At 31.0% G+C, this 17,907-nt stretch overlaps 1 long non-coding RNA gene across 2 annotated transcripts; it reads left to right on the top strand.

The window, feature by feature from the left end:
* The first annotated feature begins 7,220 nt into the window (after positions 1-7,220).
* On the top strand, positions 7,221-17,313 carry LOC107023686. Of its 2 annotated transcripts, XR_001457223.2 has the most exons (5): positions 7,221-7,576; positions 10,402-10,464; positions 10,542-10,676; positions 10,755-10,954; positions 16,935-17,313. It is a non-coding gene; the product is annotated as an uncharacterized LOC107023686 (long non-coding RNA). The 2 variants fall into 2 exon arrangements; XR_001457222.2 differs by lacking the exon at positions 16,935-17,313 and having other exon boundaries at positions 10,755-10,990.
* Positions 17,314-17,907: the final 594 nt, after the last annotated feature.

The following is a 17,907-nucleotide window of genomic DNA, read 5'->3' as shown; positions in this document are numbered from 1 at the left end:
TTTGTGGGGGCTAGCGTTAACCGACATAGACCATGAGAGTTATCATGGAATCCCTGCATTAACCCATACAGGATGAGGGATACCCACTTACCTAAGGTAGGTTCATACTTTAGACATTAAATTGAATCTCCAATAGCTATACCTAGCAGGCGCATAGTTAAGGGATAAGGAGATTTCTACTAAGTGACTCATTCGAATTCTAGTGAGGATCACTCATCTCAAAAAGTACATTGGATACATCATCTCTACTTACGAAGTGTACCCACCCCTTATTCAAATACTCTCGGTGCAAAGCATAACTCCCCCACAGAGTTTTAAACATTCATAGACTATAGCTATTTATTACCACATCTCAACTAACGAAGTGTACTTATCCCTATAAGTTACTTTTGAATACCACATCTCTACTAGCGAAGGGAATCATCCTCCAACCTAGAGTGAAAAGCTCTTGGAAATAGCGATGTTGCTACTAAACACTTCATCTCAACTCACGAATATTTTCTACCCCAAAATCCCCCTTTTCATACTGTAGGAATATTAGTGTTGGTCTAGACACTTCATCTCCACTCACGATGAGTTTCTACCGTACAAATCCCCCATTTCATTCATTAGAGACTTATTGAGAAACACTTTCAATAGACTCTCATACATACATAGTCGTTAACTTTATTTTTTCATTCATTCAAGGTGTGTATGTGAGTACATGTGAGAACACCTTTCACATTATTTTAATTCTCATATGATTCTCTTTTAAACATTCTTTCATCTACATTCATCACATTTCACACCTTAACATTATTCTCATATACACCTACATCATTTGACATACTCTCTACCTTACATACAACTCAAGCTTCAATAAGCATATCAGCATGAACATGACATCATCATTTCTTTACTTCATAATATATGCCTTCACGGCCATAATCACAATACACATATTCATATACTTCAGTAAACACCACCACCAAAGGTGGACCGTACCACTCATAACATTTAACAATAAGTACTCGTCAATGTAACCAACTTACCATTTATCCACGCTTTCACCACTTATTCACAATTTATCCAATAATTCATCATAAAATAGCCCTTAGAGCAATAGCTAATCACAACATAACGACAAAGAAGACCATAGTTCAACGATTATCTAATCATGTTCATTAAACCCATTTCATAAGCTAAAAGTTGGAAATATGCAAAAGCATGGGATTATTGATATTTTTCCATTTAAATAATCAACTTATACTTTAAAAACATATTTTAATCAGTAAAATATTTTCATGCTAAGAACCATACTTAGAGTCAAAAATAGAAGAAGTTGGAATTTGAATACCGTTCTTATAAATCTCTTTGAAGTGGATCCTTCAATGAAAGAAAGTTCAAGTATGAACTACCATACATTAACATGAAGAAACCCACAAAGTTTTTAGTAGAAATCCTTTTGCATCCTTAGGCTAAGCTCCAAGAAGTTGACCTTCAATGGAGGCTTGAGAGGGTTTTGGAAGAGAAGAACTTTTGAGGTTTTGGGAATTTTTGATTTCTAATTGAGGGTGTGGGGTTTATGATGGGGAAATGAGTGTATAATGATCTATCAGTATGTAACACACAACCAGAATACCCAAAACACCCCCACACAAATTGGACCTTTTTCCAATGACTAATTTGACATAAAAACAACGAGGCCAAATCTGGGACTCTGCTGCGCGTCACGGAGGGAGCTGCTGATTCTTGATTTTCCACATTATGAGGCAGTGAGCCTCGTGCCACTCGCGCGACGCACATGCCACTTCCGTGCCAGGCGCGCAACATGAGGTAGGCTTAATCTCTTGGCCTTGCACGCAGCCTTGGGCAGCTTCTTTGTCCAACGTTTGGATCCTCCTGGGGACCCTTAGGGTGGTCCACGAAGAGTCGTACTCACACGTTTCAACCCTTTACATATGATTCTATGCATAGGAACCATTAATACTCAATTTTACCCTCAACACATCCCCCAAAACTTCACTACAAAATTGTACGACACATTAGTTAAACTTCGAATAGTTTCTAGATGTCTTCGATGTTTGACATTTAATGTAACAACCCGAAATTTACTATGCTAAGTAATGATTTACATACCTAGAATGCCTAGATTAGACCGGGTTCACACGGATTGATGCGCGTGGAACCAGACCTCTAAACTTATGCATCATCCAAGACACCCAACTTAGTGAGTTAGTTGATCTAGGCAAGGTTGGGTACAGCCATGTAGGGCACCCGAGTATTATGATTCACCCGGATCAGTCTTAACCGAACGTGAAAGGGGTAATCTTATGTTTGAAGGGTCTAAGGGTAAAATGGTCTTTCCCAAGATAAGGGTAGTATTGTAATTACTCTAAGTATTTAATTAAGTAATTAATTAATGAAAATAGTGGACGATTTGGGTAGGGTTGATCCGAATTGACCCATTTTCGCAAGTTAGGCTTCACTCGGGTTCGATCCTTGGTGAAAAAAAATGATTAAATTGAATTAATTGGTATTTAACATTCTGATATAAGTAAGGTAAAATTATATTTTTGAAAATTTTTTTAATAAAATAAATAAATAATAAATAGTCTTAGTTTGACTAAGTCTTCAACTAAAACTCCTACTCCTAAACTTACTCTCATCTCTCTCCACTCTCATTCTCATGTCTCTCACTCTCATTCTCACGCCCATCATCATCATCAAAAAGGAACAAAAAATAAAAGTTCATCACTTGAAGAACTTGCACACAAAAACTCAAAAGAAAAACTAAAACTAAAAACCAAAAGCGAAAGCATTTTTCAAATGGTTTGCGCGTGAGTTTTGTTGGAGAAGCATTTGTTTTTCGTGGGAGTTGGCAGCACTTGAGATCAGATATGAAAGGTGTTAAACGACTAAAAAGGGTATCGTTTTTCTTCCTCGGTCCCTTTCCCAAGAGACCCCTAAGATTTAGTCGAATTCTAATTCGAAAAATAGGAATGTTCCACTTTGCATGTCCCTGTCACTAGCTCCTATCGATTGTTGTAGTTTGGGTATGTTTGCTAGTAGAAATTAGGGATATAATGTTTTTTCGTGATGTTTATGTTCATGTATGTATGTTCGGATTTATGTGATGATGAAAATGTGTGCAATGTGTGTGTAGCCATGTTCTTAGGCATGTTTTGGAACATGAAAATGGAATGTTAAAACCTTGTATTTTTTTTGTATAAGATTACTTTGAATTTTTCCCCTTATTACTCAATTTCCATTTAAAGCCATTTCACCCACCCCTTTCCCCTCATTTCTCTAATTCCCTTAAAAATGATTTCATCCATTTCCCTAATTTTCCACTCATTGCAGCAACATTGTCTTTATTTTAGCCTATTTCTATTCACATGTTCAATTTCATGGCTTAGTGGATTTAGTAGTGGCAAGTGTTTGTTTTTCAAACATTAGCTTTCAAACGATAGTGAATAATGTTACTTGATCATTAATTTACATTGATGAAAAGTCTAGAATAGTTGTAACTAACTAGGTAGAAGGTAAATCAGCATATTCCTCAAAAATTAACTAAAAGAAAAGGAATACAAGTATCTAAATTAAATACTAAGACACCTATGGGTTAATAATTCTTAGCAGTTTTGTCACTAAACAAGCTTAACATTTTTAAAATTTTTCTAAGAAGTAATAATCAAGCTTCCTACAAGTCAAGTAAGACATTAAATTTCTAGGTTTTACTTCCATTTACAGTTGAAATTATGTCATCATCTATCCATTCACAGTATAAGAACACTGAAATTTGATTTCATTTCCCATTACAGAGTTAAGTAATTCTACTAAGGACTCTCAAACATGAATGGTTTCAAATAAGTTTCAATTCATCCTGGGAAATGGAGAAATGAGTAAAAATTTTGGGAAATGGATGAAATCATTTCTAAGGAAAATGGAAAAATGAGGGGAAATGGGGTTGTGAATTTATTTTAAAACGGAAATTGAGAAATGAGGAAAAAAGTAGGTATTAAGAATATTAGTCTACATTGAAATGAATGAAATTGTGGCGCTTACGTGGCATGACATGTGACATCCACATGACGTTTAATATTTTTAGTTAATAAGAAGGGTATTTTTTACCCAATAGTATGACGGGAACACTATTTTTGAGCCGAAATATAGTTGAAGGGTATATATGAGATATTTCAAATAGTTTAGGAATATTTTTGAGCTTTTTCCATTTTTAATTTGATGGTGTATAGCATTTTATATTCAATATTTGGTCATTGATTGATTGGTAATGTATATTGCCTTATTATTAACTAAATGATAATTCTATAGTGAAGTTTCACTTTATATATTTATATTAATCAATAGTTTTTGCGAATCTTAAAAAAATGAAATCATACGTTGGTTTTTTGATAAATCATAACTTGAACAAACAATGCAAACAAAAGATGAAGACTTCCAATTAAATACAGAAACATGCAATGCAAAGCCTAAGATGAAGAGTTCAAAATGAATCCAAATAAGGAAAAAAACAATGCAAAATCTAAGATGAAGAGTTCTAAATAAAGCCAAATTAAGAACAAACAATGCAAAATCTACTTGGGATAGTTTGAAAAATTTAAACGACTTATATCATTATTTGATAATGGGTCATGTGTAAGCTAAGGTGGTGTACCAGTGGGCAGTATACCGTGGGTGGTTTAGGCAGCCCAGCTATGAGGATTGGCGAATGTTCTTGGAGAATTTTATCAACTTGCTTTTGTATATCTAGTTGCATTTCATATTTCATTTCTTCACGCAATTCATGTTGACTTAAATTATTTTCATAATCATAAAAATGTTAATTGTGCATTTACGATGAGGACAAATAAAGTTGCATAAGTAATACATGAACTACATGCATCTTGTTGTGACTAGCCATGAATCGAATTAAGTCTTTTGTGATGAACATTGTACACTAGCGAAAGTGTGGAAATTTGTTTGACTTTTGTGTTTATAACTTGTGTGATGAACATACCGAGAACTATGTGTGATGACACTTAGAATTTACCTCTTTGATCCCGTTAACCAAGTGATGCAAACTCATTTGGGGATTGTGTGAAACTCTAAAGAGTTAGTGCAATTATAGGATTTCAATTACACATTGCACAAGTGGACTTTTATATGGGGTATTGTGTGGTTTCCATATGCAATGAAGATATATGAAACTATGTATGCAATTTATAAATTGATTCTAACATTGACTATACTTAATAAGATATATGAACATGGATGAGTCCTTATCTATTGAGTTTTGGCTATGGATGAGGTCAAGGTAAGTTATGAAGGATTATGGTATCCTTGGGTTGCTTATTAAATGGTTTGACCTTGTAATTACTCTAACTATGAATGATGGTTATTAAACTTTAAAAAGTGCACAATTTAATGTAAGTGTACCTTTTTACATAATTTAATGAGTACAAGAACGGCTTCCATACTGAGTACATTATTTGTGCTAAACATATTTTCTACATTTCTTATAACTATAGGTTCTGGTTTGATGCATTCCATATTGCCTCAAAGCCATCCATTCATGAACTTAAATGCTTTGATGGAGCGCTCACGATGATGGACGGTGTCTAGCACATATGGATGACGGGGAGGGAGTTCCATGACTTGCATGGTCACATACACACCTTGAAATAGCTCCTTGTTGGGAATCACCATGCTTGGATGATTGTTTGGAGCCTGGGGGCCATAAAGAAGCGAGGAGTAGCAAGTGAAGAATGTACTCCATTCTGCGTGTAAAAGGACATTTGGCGCATCAGAAAAATCTTTTGGCCATGGTTCCAAAATCGCCCACTGAGCTGCAAGATGAGACATCCCATTCGGCGAGAAAGGAGGACACTCGACTTATCGCTCTTTCACTCCCAAGAACGCCAAAAGGTATTGTATCCATCAAGGGAGGGATAAAATCTTATGTTCATTGTCATGACCTGCATTTATACCCTAGAAGTAAGACATTCTTAGGTCGCAATATGGCGTACTTGACCTTTCGGACGTCTTGTACTAGCCGTTAGACATCGTTCATTGCATATATACGAAGTACAAGTAATTAAAACTTTTTCTTTAAAAATATAAAACATGGAAAGAACATAAAAGACAACATAGTAGTGATGTCCTCGGATGCTATGACGACTCACAATCTTCTCCTCTTGGAAGCCTTGAAACTCTTCCCTTGATAGCCAATCAATATCCTCAGGACCCTACATGGACAACATATAGGCAATATGTGTTAGTATCATATGTACTAAGTATGGAAACTATCATATCAACATAAGATATTTCTATGGATTAGTCAACAATAGACATAATCATAAGAGATAAGACATAAGCATAAAATGAATATCATAATCATATTAAAGAATCATAAAGTATATAAGAGATCAGACTTACTTACTTTTGCTTCTTACTCAAGTGAACTACCTCACAAGCTACCTCCATTTATACTAGTGCAAGGATAAAGTAGCATACCTTACTACTACCAAAGCTAAGTATGTATTTTTTTGTGATTCTCGATCATAGCCCACTTTCATAATTAAGGCCTACATTAATCATGTCATATGAGCACTATGCCCCTAGGACACTTCAAAGCATAAATGTGCAATGCATGTGAAGCATCCCATACTACCTCACACATAGCATATAATGAAGTCACCCTATCTTGTTTCATGTAATCTTACGAATCTCTAGTAGACCTAAGTTGTTCATACTATAGAGTGCTTTATCGTTATGATTTCCACTAAACATTCTTGTGCAATGTACATAAGGTATCCCAACTTACTTCACATACTAAGCCTAACTTGAAGTTATCCATAAGATGTTCACCCTCCATGGCCTTATCAATGCTTAACTCAATTTATTAAGACTCTCTCATCTTTAATCTACTTTACTAGAAAAGGCAACTCTAGCGGAATCCTATCTTCAATCTCTTCTTCCTTAATGACCCTAAGTTATACCTTGTGCAATGCACTTATGATGCCCTGTAAAACAACTAATGCGAGGTACACTTCTAAAGATTACTCTTTAATACTATATGCTACAAGTTATGAGCGTTGTTATAGTATGAAATAAATGACAACAATTATTTATATATATGAGGGTCCTATTTTTATAATTGTAATAACAACACATTACAAGTGTGGCCTTAAATTTTTCACTTAAATATTATACTTCCTCTAATATTTTCAACTCTCCCTCCTATATTTTTTATTGACCAAAAAAATATAAGAAAGCTTTTCTTTCTCTCTCTCCAACTTTACCCTTTTTCCAGTTAGCTTGACATTTTCTCTAAAACTATCGATGAACTGAAGAGGAAGAGCAAAAGGTGTATAACTAGTATCACGAATCAAAGATCAATGAACCGAGCTAAAGGTGGAGAACTGAGCTAGAGATATCTTTGATACTGAAGATCAATGAACTGAGCTGAAGTTGAACATCTCAAGAAAGACGAACTGAGCTGAAGATGCAAAGCTAAAGCAAAAGAAATGAAGAGGGCAAGCTGAAGAACTGAAGAGTTGAGCTGAAGATTTCTTCAATATCGATTTAGTGAAGCGTAAGTAGCGTTTTCTTTAAATTGATTTTGGTGTATCTTTGATTTTGGACTTCTTTAAATCTAAAGTTTAGTTGCAATTCTATTACAGATTTTCTTTAGTCTTTAGAAGTTACTGTTCCAGATCTATATTCATTGCCTGCTACTTTAGCTTTGACAAATTATTAGATTACTCAATGACTATTTAATTAATTTACTTCTCAACTCATAAAATAAATATTATTTATCTTTAAAGATTAAATTGAGTTGATTATAGTATTTCTCTTATCGTAATATAAATATCAAGTTTGTTTTAAGTTTATCGATGTCTTTTGATGAGGCAACGTGAATGATTTTATGATATCATTACTGGTTAGAGAATAAAGAAGAGGAAATCGATCTTATCACGAATTTCCTAGTGAACTCTGTTGAGAGATTGACTTTATAATGCCTAAGAGAAACTAGTAGGTGATACTTGTGTCTTTGGTGTATTATTTCACAAATTGATGCTTTTTTGAAGTGCCTACTTACTATTTTGTTATTCTCTTAAAGCACGATAATTTGTTTCTAGCATTAAAAACTTAAGAAAATGAGTTTAGATTTTCTTTATAATCACCCCTTCAAGCTCAAGCAATATTGTGAAGGTACTTATGGCTAAAATAGCTCTTGGACCAAAATCTCTTACTGTCTAAATGTTCTTCGCAGCTGAGATTTTCCTTTTGGGGACAAAATCTATTCTTTCATGACATTTCATGGAAAGTTAAATATGGATCATGACTTCAATAATTTTGGGATTTATATTTTTGTCCTTGTGATGGCTGAATTATTTAAAAGTTTACGACAAAAGTTATATGCAAAAATATGTTCTGTTTGGCACATGTTGATTGCCTATATAGATGTTTTTCATTCATGAATAATGCATAGTGTTTGATTTAGTTCCTTTTAATATTGTATATCATGTTGAATCACCGCATTAATGGAAATATGAATTGTCTATTGTTTTAGCTTGAGGAGTATTGTTGGAAGTGAAAAAATATCTTTGATAGACCATTATATGATGTTGGTTTTTTTTTTCTCTCGAAAAAAATTCTCTTTTTGGATTATTTGATCTCTAGAAACATTGAAATTTCAAATTGATGCTGGCCTCTTTTGGATATATAGCCTTGTAAGTCCGCTGCTTCTTCGATGAAGCACAATACGACTTAGACTATCCAAGCTATCATTGGCCTCAACAAGACATTCTCAGTTCATCTAACCATACTTTGTGAGTATGTGATGCTGCCCTATGATTATTAAAGCTCATTGTAGAGGCCATGGAATATAATTTTTATCTTCTTTTTATCCAAAACTAACGTTTATCTTGAGTCTTCAATTAGTGGACAACTATGTAGTTTAATGCCTTCACTTGACTGGCAAAATACGTTTAGGTCACCTAGTAACTAGCAACTGTGTGCATCCTTCTACTTTCGATCACTAATTTCATACAGTAAAGGAGAAACTAAGACCACAACCACATAAATTAAGGTTGTTGATATCCCTAATGATGAGGAAGAGATGTTCACCATTCATGAAAAGATGAGTGATTGTTTAATACGGCCTAATGCAAATGAAGCAGCTGCGAATTTTTGAAACGATGAACGCAATCCTGATGTAAGTTTTACTAATTTTGTGTCGTCTTGGTGTGAAAAACTTTAACTTCTCTGAAAAAATCCTTATGCAATTCCTTTTCATGTTATGCACTCTCATTATGTGTTATAAATTTTTTTAGCTTTAAGCGATAAATCTCTGAAGTATTCCTTGTACTATTATAAAACTGCTTTATAATCTGTATATATGAATCCTCATTGTTATTTAAATATCTACTTTTCCTATTATTATGAGTTAGTGGATATTAGAGGCATCACAGTGAATCTGCATCATCGCTGGTACTCACTATACTTTCTACAAGCTAATCGTTAGTCCATTACTCGTTTTCAATTATACAACACAATTACTTTTGAAGTTAGTATTCTTTGTTGACTTCTTCTTTTTTTTTTTTTCGCAAATTTTGACTCGTAGTCCTTTATTTAAAAAAACTAATGGACATAGGGAAGTTAGTATTCTCTGTTGTGTATCTCTTTTTATTGTTGACTTGATTGAGGTTCTTCTGGAAGCTGTGCAATGTGTTTTCTTCACTTATTTTTGTTGAGACTATTTACTTGTCCTGTATAATACATAAAGAGGATAAGATTGGTAGGCATATTGCATCACTCTAACAGAACGAGGATCTATGTTTTCTAATATACTGTCATGCCTGGCATTATTTGTTTTCCATTTCCTTGTATGGCTATGGAATGATTATTCTAGGGGGAAGGATTTGGCATCCTGGTTTGACATAGTTGTCCTTTATTGAATAAGGAGAATTAGTAGTGGTTGAGCATGTTGGCTTACCAAAGTTTCATCCCATTGCCCTTCTCTGATAAAATGTGACACATTGAGCTGATCTATTTTTGATGATCTACCGTTGATGAACTTATTACATATTTAGGATGTATGTTTCTTATTATATATGGATCTGCTTTGTGCATGTAATCAGAAACCACAAAGGTTTTATAGTCCCCTATAGTAACATACACTGAATGTTTGTGGCTACAAAAATTCTTATTATTGAGAAAACATTCAGATACTTGTAAGAGTGTGGCTGAATGTTTTCTCATTACATATGGTTCTGCAAGTATCTGAACATTTTTAATGCAAGTATTACTCCAACATTCAGATATTACTGCAAGTATCTAATTACATATGGTTCTGCAATTACAACTAGAGATCTAATCCAAAATAATTTTCTGCTATATGTTATTTCCCACCAGCGAGCAGCTGCTGCAACTGCATCTAGAAAGTTCTAAGATGAGAGTATCCCAATTTTGACAAAGGTAGACTTGATGCTGAATAAGAATTTTTTTATGATGAGGGTTGTACCCGTCTAAATTTTATGGCTAATGCTTGATAGTTAAATATCATGGACCTGCAAACTGGAAATGAGAAGCATGTTCTGATTTGTTTTGATTCATTATGCCAACAACAAATTTGATTGGTCAGGCGAAGCGGAAGCCTGTATTCATAAAAGACGGAGCAACAACTGCATGTACTAGTTTCCCACTTTGTTAAAATTTTTATTCTACTTTAAATTTGGAACTTAATGCTAATTACATGATCTTTTTAGGGAATTCAAGAAAGGACAGTGAGTGTGCGGCTGCAGTGCTTCTCGTGAAGAGAATTATCGCTATGCATAAGGGACTTCAGGTTTTTTTATTGTTAGTACTAACCGCCATGATGCTCAACATACACTATTAGTCGGATAATTTTAAACAACATGCAGGTAGTAGCTATTTTCTCCTAAAAAGTGAAACAGGCTTTTAAAAGGTAACATTCTAATGTGTTGAATAATGCTTTTCAATACTCCTCTTAAGTCTTTCATCCAAAATCATAGACACAATCTTATATATATTTCACAGAGCGTGGGACTGAATGATGGAGTGAACTTCCTGCTCATCATTTTTTTTCCAAACATAACTGTATCATCCCTTCAATACACACCTAAGTATAGAAGAAGTAAAAAATAAAGAAATTTTAGAATTAGAAAAAGAATTAACAATGTTGAAAGAAATGTATGAAATAAAACAAAAAGGAAAAGAACAAAAAAGAAACTTAGCAAATGAGATAAACAAATTTAAAGAAAGATTGCAATTAGAAGATAAATTAGAAGAAAATAATCAAGATAATCTAATTAATCTGTCAGAAGTAAGAATTGATGATATCAACGATGATTTAGAAAAACAACACTCAGAGATAAGTGAAACACATACAGAACTTTTAGACAATATAGATAATACAAAAAATGTAGAAATAAATTATAGACATGAAAGAAAAACCTAGTACATCAGGAGTAAAAAATCCAAAATACTGAAATCCAACATATTATAATGTAAGTTATGAAAAATATGATAAGGAAAAAATTTTATGGGATAAAAGATTAAATAAATGGACACCTAAACCAACAACTGAACAACACAATTTTTTAGATTTAGACTGTGTAGCAGATATAAATAAAACAATTCAATTATGGATGTGATATATATCAAAACAATTAATAGATAACAAAATAGGAATGACAGAAACACCAAGATATATAGAAAGAACACTTATAGGAACAGTAAAATTATGGTCCCAAAATTTAACAGAAGAAAGTATAAATACTTTAAGAAATAATAAAAAATTTAATGGAGAAACACCTACAACATCTATGGAAATATTAAATAAATACGAAATAGCTATAAGAAATGAATTTAGTAGTATGACAACAGAAGTAGAAAACCAAAATAAAGAAAAAGTTATAAATAGAAATTTAATGGCAAAATTGGCAATATGTAATATGTGCTATATATATACATGTGCATTTAGAGAATATTATTATAAAGGAACATATAACATGGAAGAAAGTAAGGAAATAAGAAAATTATACTTTACAAAATTACCAGAACCTTTTAGTTCAAAAATAATAAAAAGTTGCAATGAAGCAAAATTAACAGATACTTTAGGAGCTAGAATGAAATTCTTACAACGATGGTTTACAGTACTATGTGAAAAACATAAAGAAGATATACAAATGGAAAAAAGTATTAGTAAAAAACTTAGCATGTTGCAAAAATAAAATAGCACCTCAATTTGGTTGTACAGATAGATATTATAAAAAGAAGTATGATAGAAATAAAAATTATAAAAAATATAGATCAACATATAAATATAAAAACCCAAGGAAGAGATATTATGTAAAAAATTACAAAACTAAAAGACCATTTAGACCAAAAAAATTTGACGGAATGTACTTGCTATAATTGTGGAAAAATAGGACATATAGCTAAAGATTGTAAATTACCTAAAAATCCAAAGAGGAAACAGATATCAGAAATAATTATGGAAAATGAAAAATATACACAAATAGAATATGTCGATTATGATTAAGAAAGTGAAGATATTATATATGAAATATCAGAAAATGAAGTAGATAATGACATAGAATTAGAATCAGATAATGAATTTTATAATATGAAAAATGACTGAAGCAGATTTACAAATGATTATACGTAAGATTATTAGAAAAATTTATACTTATAATACAACACTCAAGAATAAATTAAGTAAAAAGAAAGCAAAAGTAATGAAAAAACAAATAGAATTCCTAGGAATACAAATTAGTAAAAATGAAATAAAAATGCAAACGCTTATAGTACAAAAAATAATAACCTCGAATGAACAATTAGATACAAAAAAGAAATTACAATCCTTTTTAGGATTAGTTAACCAAGTAAGAGAATATATACAAAAATAAGCAGAAAATTTAAAACCATTACTACAAAAACTAAAGAAAGATGTAGAATATCATTTTGATAATAGAGATCAAACACAAATACAAAAGATAAAATTATTATGTAAAACATTACCAAAATTATATTTTCCGGATGAAGATAAAAAATTTATTTATATAGTAGAAACTGATGCAAGTGAAAAAAGTTAAGGAGGAGTATTAAAATATAAATATAATGATAATAATACAGAATATCACTGTAGATATTATTGAGGCACATATACAAATACGAAAATAAAATGGGAAATAAATAGGAAAGAATTATTTTGAGTATATAAATGTTTATTAGCATTTGAGTCATATATTGTATATAACAAATTTATTGTGAGAACAGATAATAAACAAGTAAAATGGTGATTAACCAGAAAAATACAAGATTCAGTAACAACTAAAGAAATTAGAAGATTGGTATTAAATATATTAAACTTTACATTTACAATTGAAGTGATTAAGACTAATAAGAATGGTGTTGCAGACTACTTAGCAAGACAAAGCTATTCAGACTACTGAGAACAAAGACGGAAATATAATTGAAAAGCTACTCAAAGCCATTACTACACTTTGTACTAAAGTGGATAGTATGGACAATGAGATACAAAAGGTAAAGACTAATGAAGATAACCTGATGTCTAAAGCTAATATAAGTCAGCAGCATGACTATAAAAATGCGGAGCTACGTCGATCGGAAGACGGTAAAATTTCAGAGATAAAAGGAGACGATGGGAAACTCCCTAAAGCCCATAATGTTTGTTTAAATACAGCTGTAGGTACAAGCAGAAAAGTTAGTGAAAAATCACGAAATACAAATTTAAACCAGTTATTTACAAAATTATTTATTCAAAATACACCAAAACAAATACTCATAGAACCACAAACTTCTACCTATGCAGTGAGTATACAAAACCAGAGTGAAAAGAAAAGATACAATTATACTACACAAACCTACATTGAAAATATATATACAATCCAAACTTATTTAAATCTCAACCCAGATCTTAAAAAAAAAAAAAAAAACCCAGATCCAACCAAACCAAAGATCCAAGTCAAGACTATATAACTCAAAAATTACAAGGATACAATAGACTTATAGCACAACAAAAAACTAGTGCTAATCTAGTTAAGACATGTTACAATTATGGATTACTAAGTACAGTATATACATATGACGGAGAAGAAATCAGTGGAATACCATAGTTATACAAAACATTTATTACATATAAAAGAGTTATAAAAGGAAACTTATTTTATATTAAGTTTTATACAGCATCAGCGGAAATATTATATGAGGAGGTAAAATCTCCAATTCAAGTTATTAAGATAGGATTGACAAAATGTATGATCATACCAGAAGATATTGGACATCAGAATGAAATACCAAAGATAGAAATACTAAGTTTTTATGCGAATAAAAGAATAATTGGTATATCAACTATCATACAAGAATTAGCAAATAATTATTTAAATGGAAATGCCATATGGAGTTATTACGCTAGAGATCAAGTTATGATATATTCAAACTCAAGTGAATTAAGAAGAGCAGAAATGGATGAAGTTCAGCGATGAATTTTATCATTATTAAAGCCAGAAGAACAACCTACAACACGAGCATTAAAGAAAGAATTTATCTCAGAAGACTTATTAATTAGATATTATAAACTTATTGGACACAAATATCCAGATAACAGATTTTTCAAATGCAATGGAGAAGATAACGTTATACCTGATGTTGATTTGGAATAAAGAAAAGAAGATAATGATGAAAGATGGAGGAGAAAAAGAGATAAAGATAACAAGGACAAAAGCAGATACAAACAAAGGACATAAGGTAGAAGACAAGATAAAAGTAAAGTTTGAAATTATGTAAAGATAAGTCGTAGGCAAATATAAAAGCAAAAAGATAAGATTTCTTTGTAGATAGCTTTTACTTTTTAATAGACCAATGTATAGCGGTCATTTGTAAAGTTTTGTAAAATAGTCGTAAAGTATACAGTAGGCGCACTTATGTGCATGTTTAGAATTTAGTTTATATATAGATTGTCAAACTGTAAATGAGAGGCAGGCAAGGCCAAACAAAAGCTTAAGTTAATAAAAAACCTTTCAAAAACCTCTCTCAACAAAAGATATAAACTAAGTTAAAAATGGAGAAATCCGAAATCAAGTCAAATATTTTAGATAGCATGGAAAATCAAGAGACAAAGGTATATTGTTTAACAATTATGCAGATTTAATTTCATATATTCCTGAATATCATATATATGATTGATTAAATTTATGTTAGTTATTATATATACTAGAAATATTTGAATCATGAATACATTGTAATCATGTTTGTTTATTTATGCAAGTTTGTTTTCAATTATTCCTTCCTATCATATCATAATTCACTTAAATTCATATTAGTTTATTATAAACTAGAGTATCGTTATCATGTTTTTTGGTCACTACTAGTATCGTACTTTAGCGGATAATTACTGCATATAATAACTTACTTTTTTAGTATATAATAACTTGTATAAATTTAATCAATCATATATATGATATTCAGGAATATATGAAATTAGTTCTGCATAATTGTTAAACAATATACCTTTGTCTCTTGATTTTTCATGCTATCCCAAATATTTGACTTGATTTCGGATTTCTCCATTTTTAACTAAGTTTATATCTTTTGTTGAGAGAGGTTTTTGAAAGGGTTTTTATTAACTTAAGCTTTTGTTTGGCCTTGCCTGCCTCTCATTTACAATTTGGCAATCTATATATATACTAAATTCTAAACCTGCAGATAAGTGCGTTTACTGTATATTTTACGACTATTCGACAAAACTTTATAAATGACCGCTATACATTAGTCTATTAAAAAGTAAAGCTATCTACAAAGAAATCTTATCTTTTTGCTTTTATCTTTGTCTACCACTTATCTTTACATAATTTCAAACTTTCTTTTTATCTTGTCTGCCACCTTATTTCCTTTGTTTGTATCTGCTTTTGTCCTTGTTATCTTTTTCTCCTCCATCTTTCATCATTATCTATTTTTCTTTATTCCAAATCATCATCAGGTATAACGTTATCTTCTTCATTGCATTTGAAATATCTGTGATCTGGGTATTTCTGTCCAATAAGTTTACAATATCTAATTAATAAGTCTTCTGAGATAAATTCTTTCTTTAATGCTCGTGTTGTAGGTTGTTCTTCTGGCTTTAATAATGATAAAATCCATCGCTGAACATCATCTATATCTGCTCTTCTTAATTTCCTTGAGTTTGAATATATCATAACTTGATCTCTAGCGTAATAACTCCATATGGCATTTCCATTTTAATAATTATTTGTTAATTCTTGTATGATAGTTGATATACCAATTATTCTTTTATTCGCACAAGAACTTGATATTTCTATCTTTGGTATTTCATTCTGATGTCTAATATCTTCTGCTATTATCATATCTTTTGTCAATCCTATCTTAATAACTTGAATTGGAGATTTTACCTATTCATATAATATTTTCGCTGGTGCTGTATAAAACTTAATATAAAATAAGTTTTCTTTTATATGTAATAAATGTTTTGTATAACTCTGGTATTCCACTGATTTTTTCTCCGTCATATGTATATATTGTACTTAGTAATCCATAACTGTAACATGTCTTAACTATATTAGCACTAGTTTTTTGTTTTGCTATAAGTCTATTGTATCATTGTAATTTTTGAGTTATATAGTCTTGACTTGGATCTTTGGTTTAGTTAGATCTGGGGTTGAGATTTAAATAAGTTTGGATTCTATATATAATTTCAATATAGGTTTGTATAATATAATTGTATCTTTTCTTTTCACTCTGGTTTTGTTTACTCACTGCATAGGTAGAAGTTTGTGGTTCTATGAGTATTTGTTTTGGTGTATTTTGAATAAATAGTTTTGCAAATAACTGGTTTAAATTTGTATTTCGTGGTTGTTCACTAACTTTTCTGCTTGTACCTGCAGCTGTATTTAAACAAACATTATGGGTTTTAGGGAGTTTCCCATCGTCTCCTTTTATCTCTGGAATTTTACCGTCTTCCGATCGACGTAGCTCCGCATTTTTATAAACATGATGCTGACTTATATTAGTTTTAGACTTCAGGTTATCTTTGTTAGTCTTTAGCTTTTATATCTCATTGTCCATACTTTCCACTTTAGTACAAAGTGTAGTAATGACTTTGAGTAGCTTTTCAATTTTATCTTCGTCTTTGTTTTCAGTAGTCTGAGTAGCTTTGTCTTAATATGTAGTCTGCAACACCATTTTATTAGTCTTTATCACTTCAATTGTAAATGTAAAGTTTAATATATTTAATACCAATCTTCTAATTTCTTTCGTTATTACTGAATCTTGTATTTTTCTGGTTAACAACCATTTTACTTGTGTATTATTTGTTCTCACAATAAATTTTATATACAATATATGTCTCAAATGCTAATAAACATTTATATACTGAAAATAATTCTTTCCTTTTTATTTCCGTATTTGTATATGTGGCTGAATAATATCTACAGTGATATTCTATATTATTATCATTATATTTATATTTTAATACTCCTCCATAATTTTTTTCATTTGCATCAGTTTCTCCTATATAAATAAAATTTTTATCTTTATCCGGAATATATAATTTTGGTAATGTTTTACATAATAATATCTTTTATATTTGTGTTTGATCTCTATTATCAAAATGATATTCTACATCTTTCTTTAGTTTTTGTTGTAAAGATTTTAAATTTTCTGCTAATTTTGGTATATATTCTCTTACTTGGTTAACTAATTTTAAAAAGGATTGTAATTTCTTTTTTGTATCTAATTGTTCATTCGAGGTTATTATTTTTTGTACTATATGCGTTTGCATTTTTATCTATTTGTATTCCTATGAATTCTATTTGTTTTTTCATTACTTATGCTTTCTTTTTACTTAAACTTATTCCT

Source organism: Solanum pennellii, chromosome 6, assembly GCF_001406875.1.
Source record: "Solanum pennellii chromosome 6, SPENNV200".
NCBI lineage: Eukaryota > Viridiplantae > Streptophyta > Magnoliopsida > Solanales > Solanaceae > Solanum > Solanum pennellii.
The sequence above is the reverse complement of the archived record's forward strand: the minus strand, read 5'-3'. Positions and strand labels throughout refer to the sequence as shown.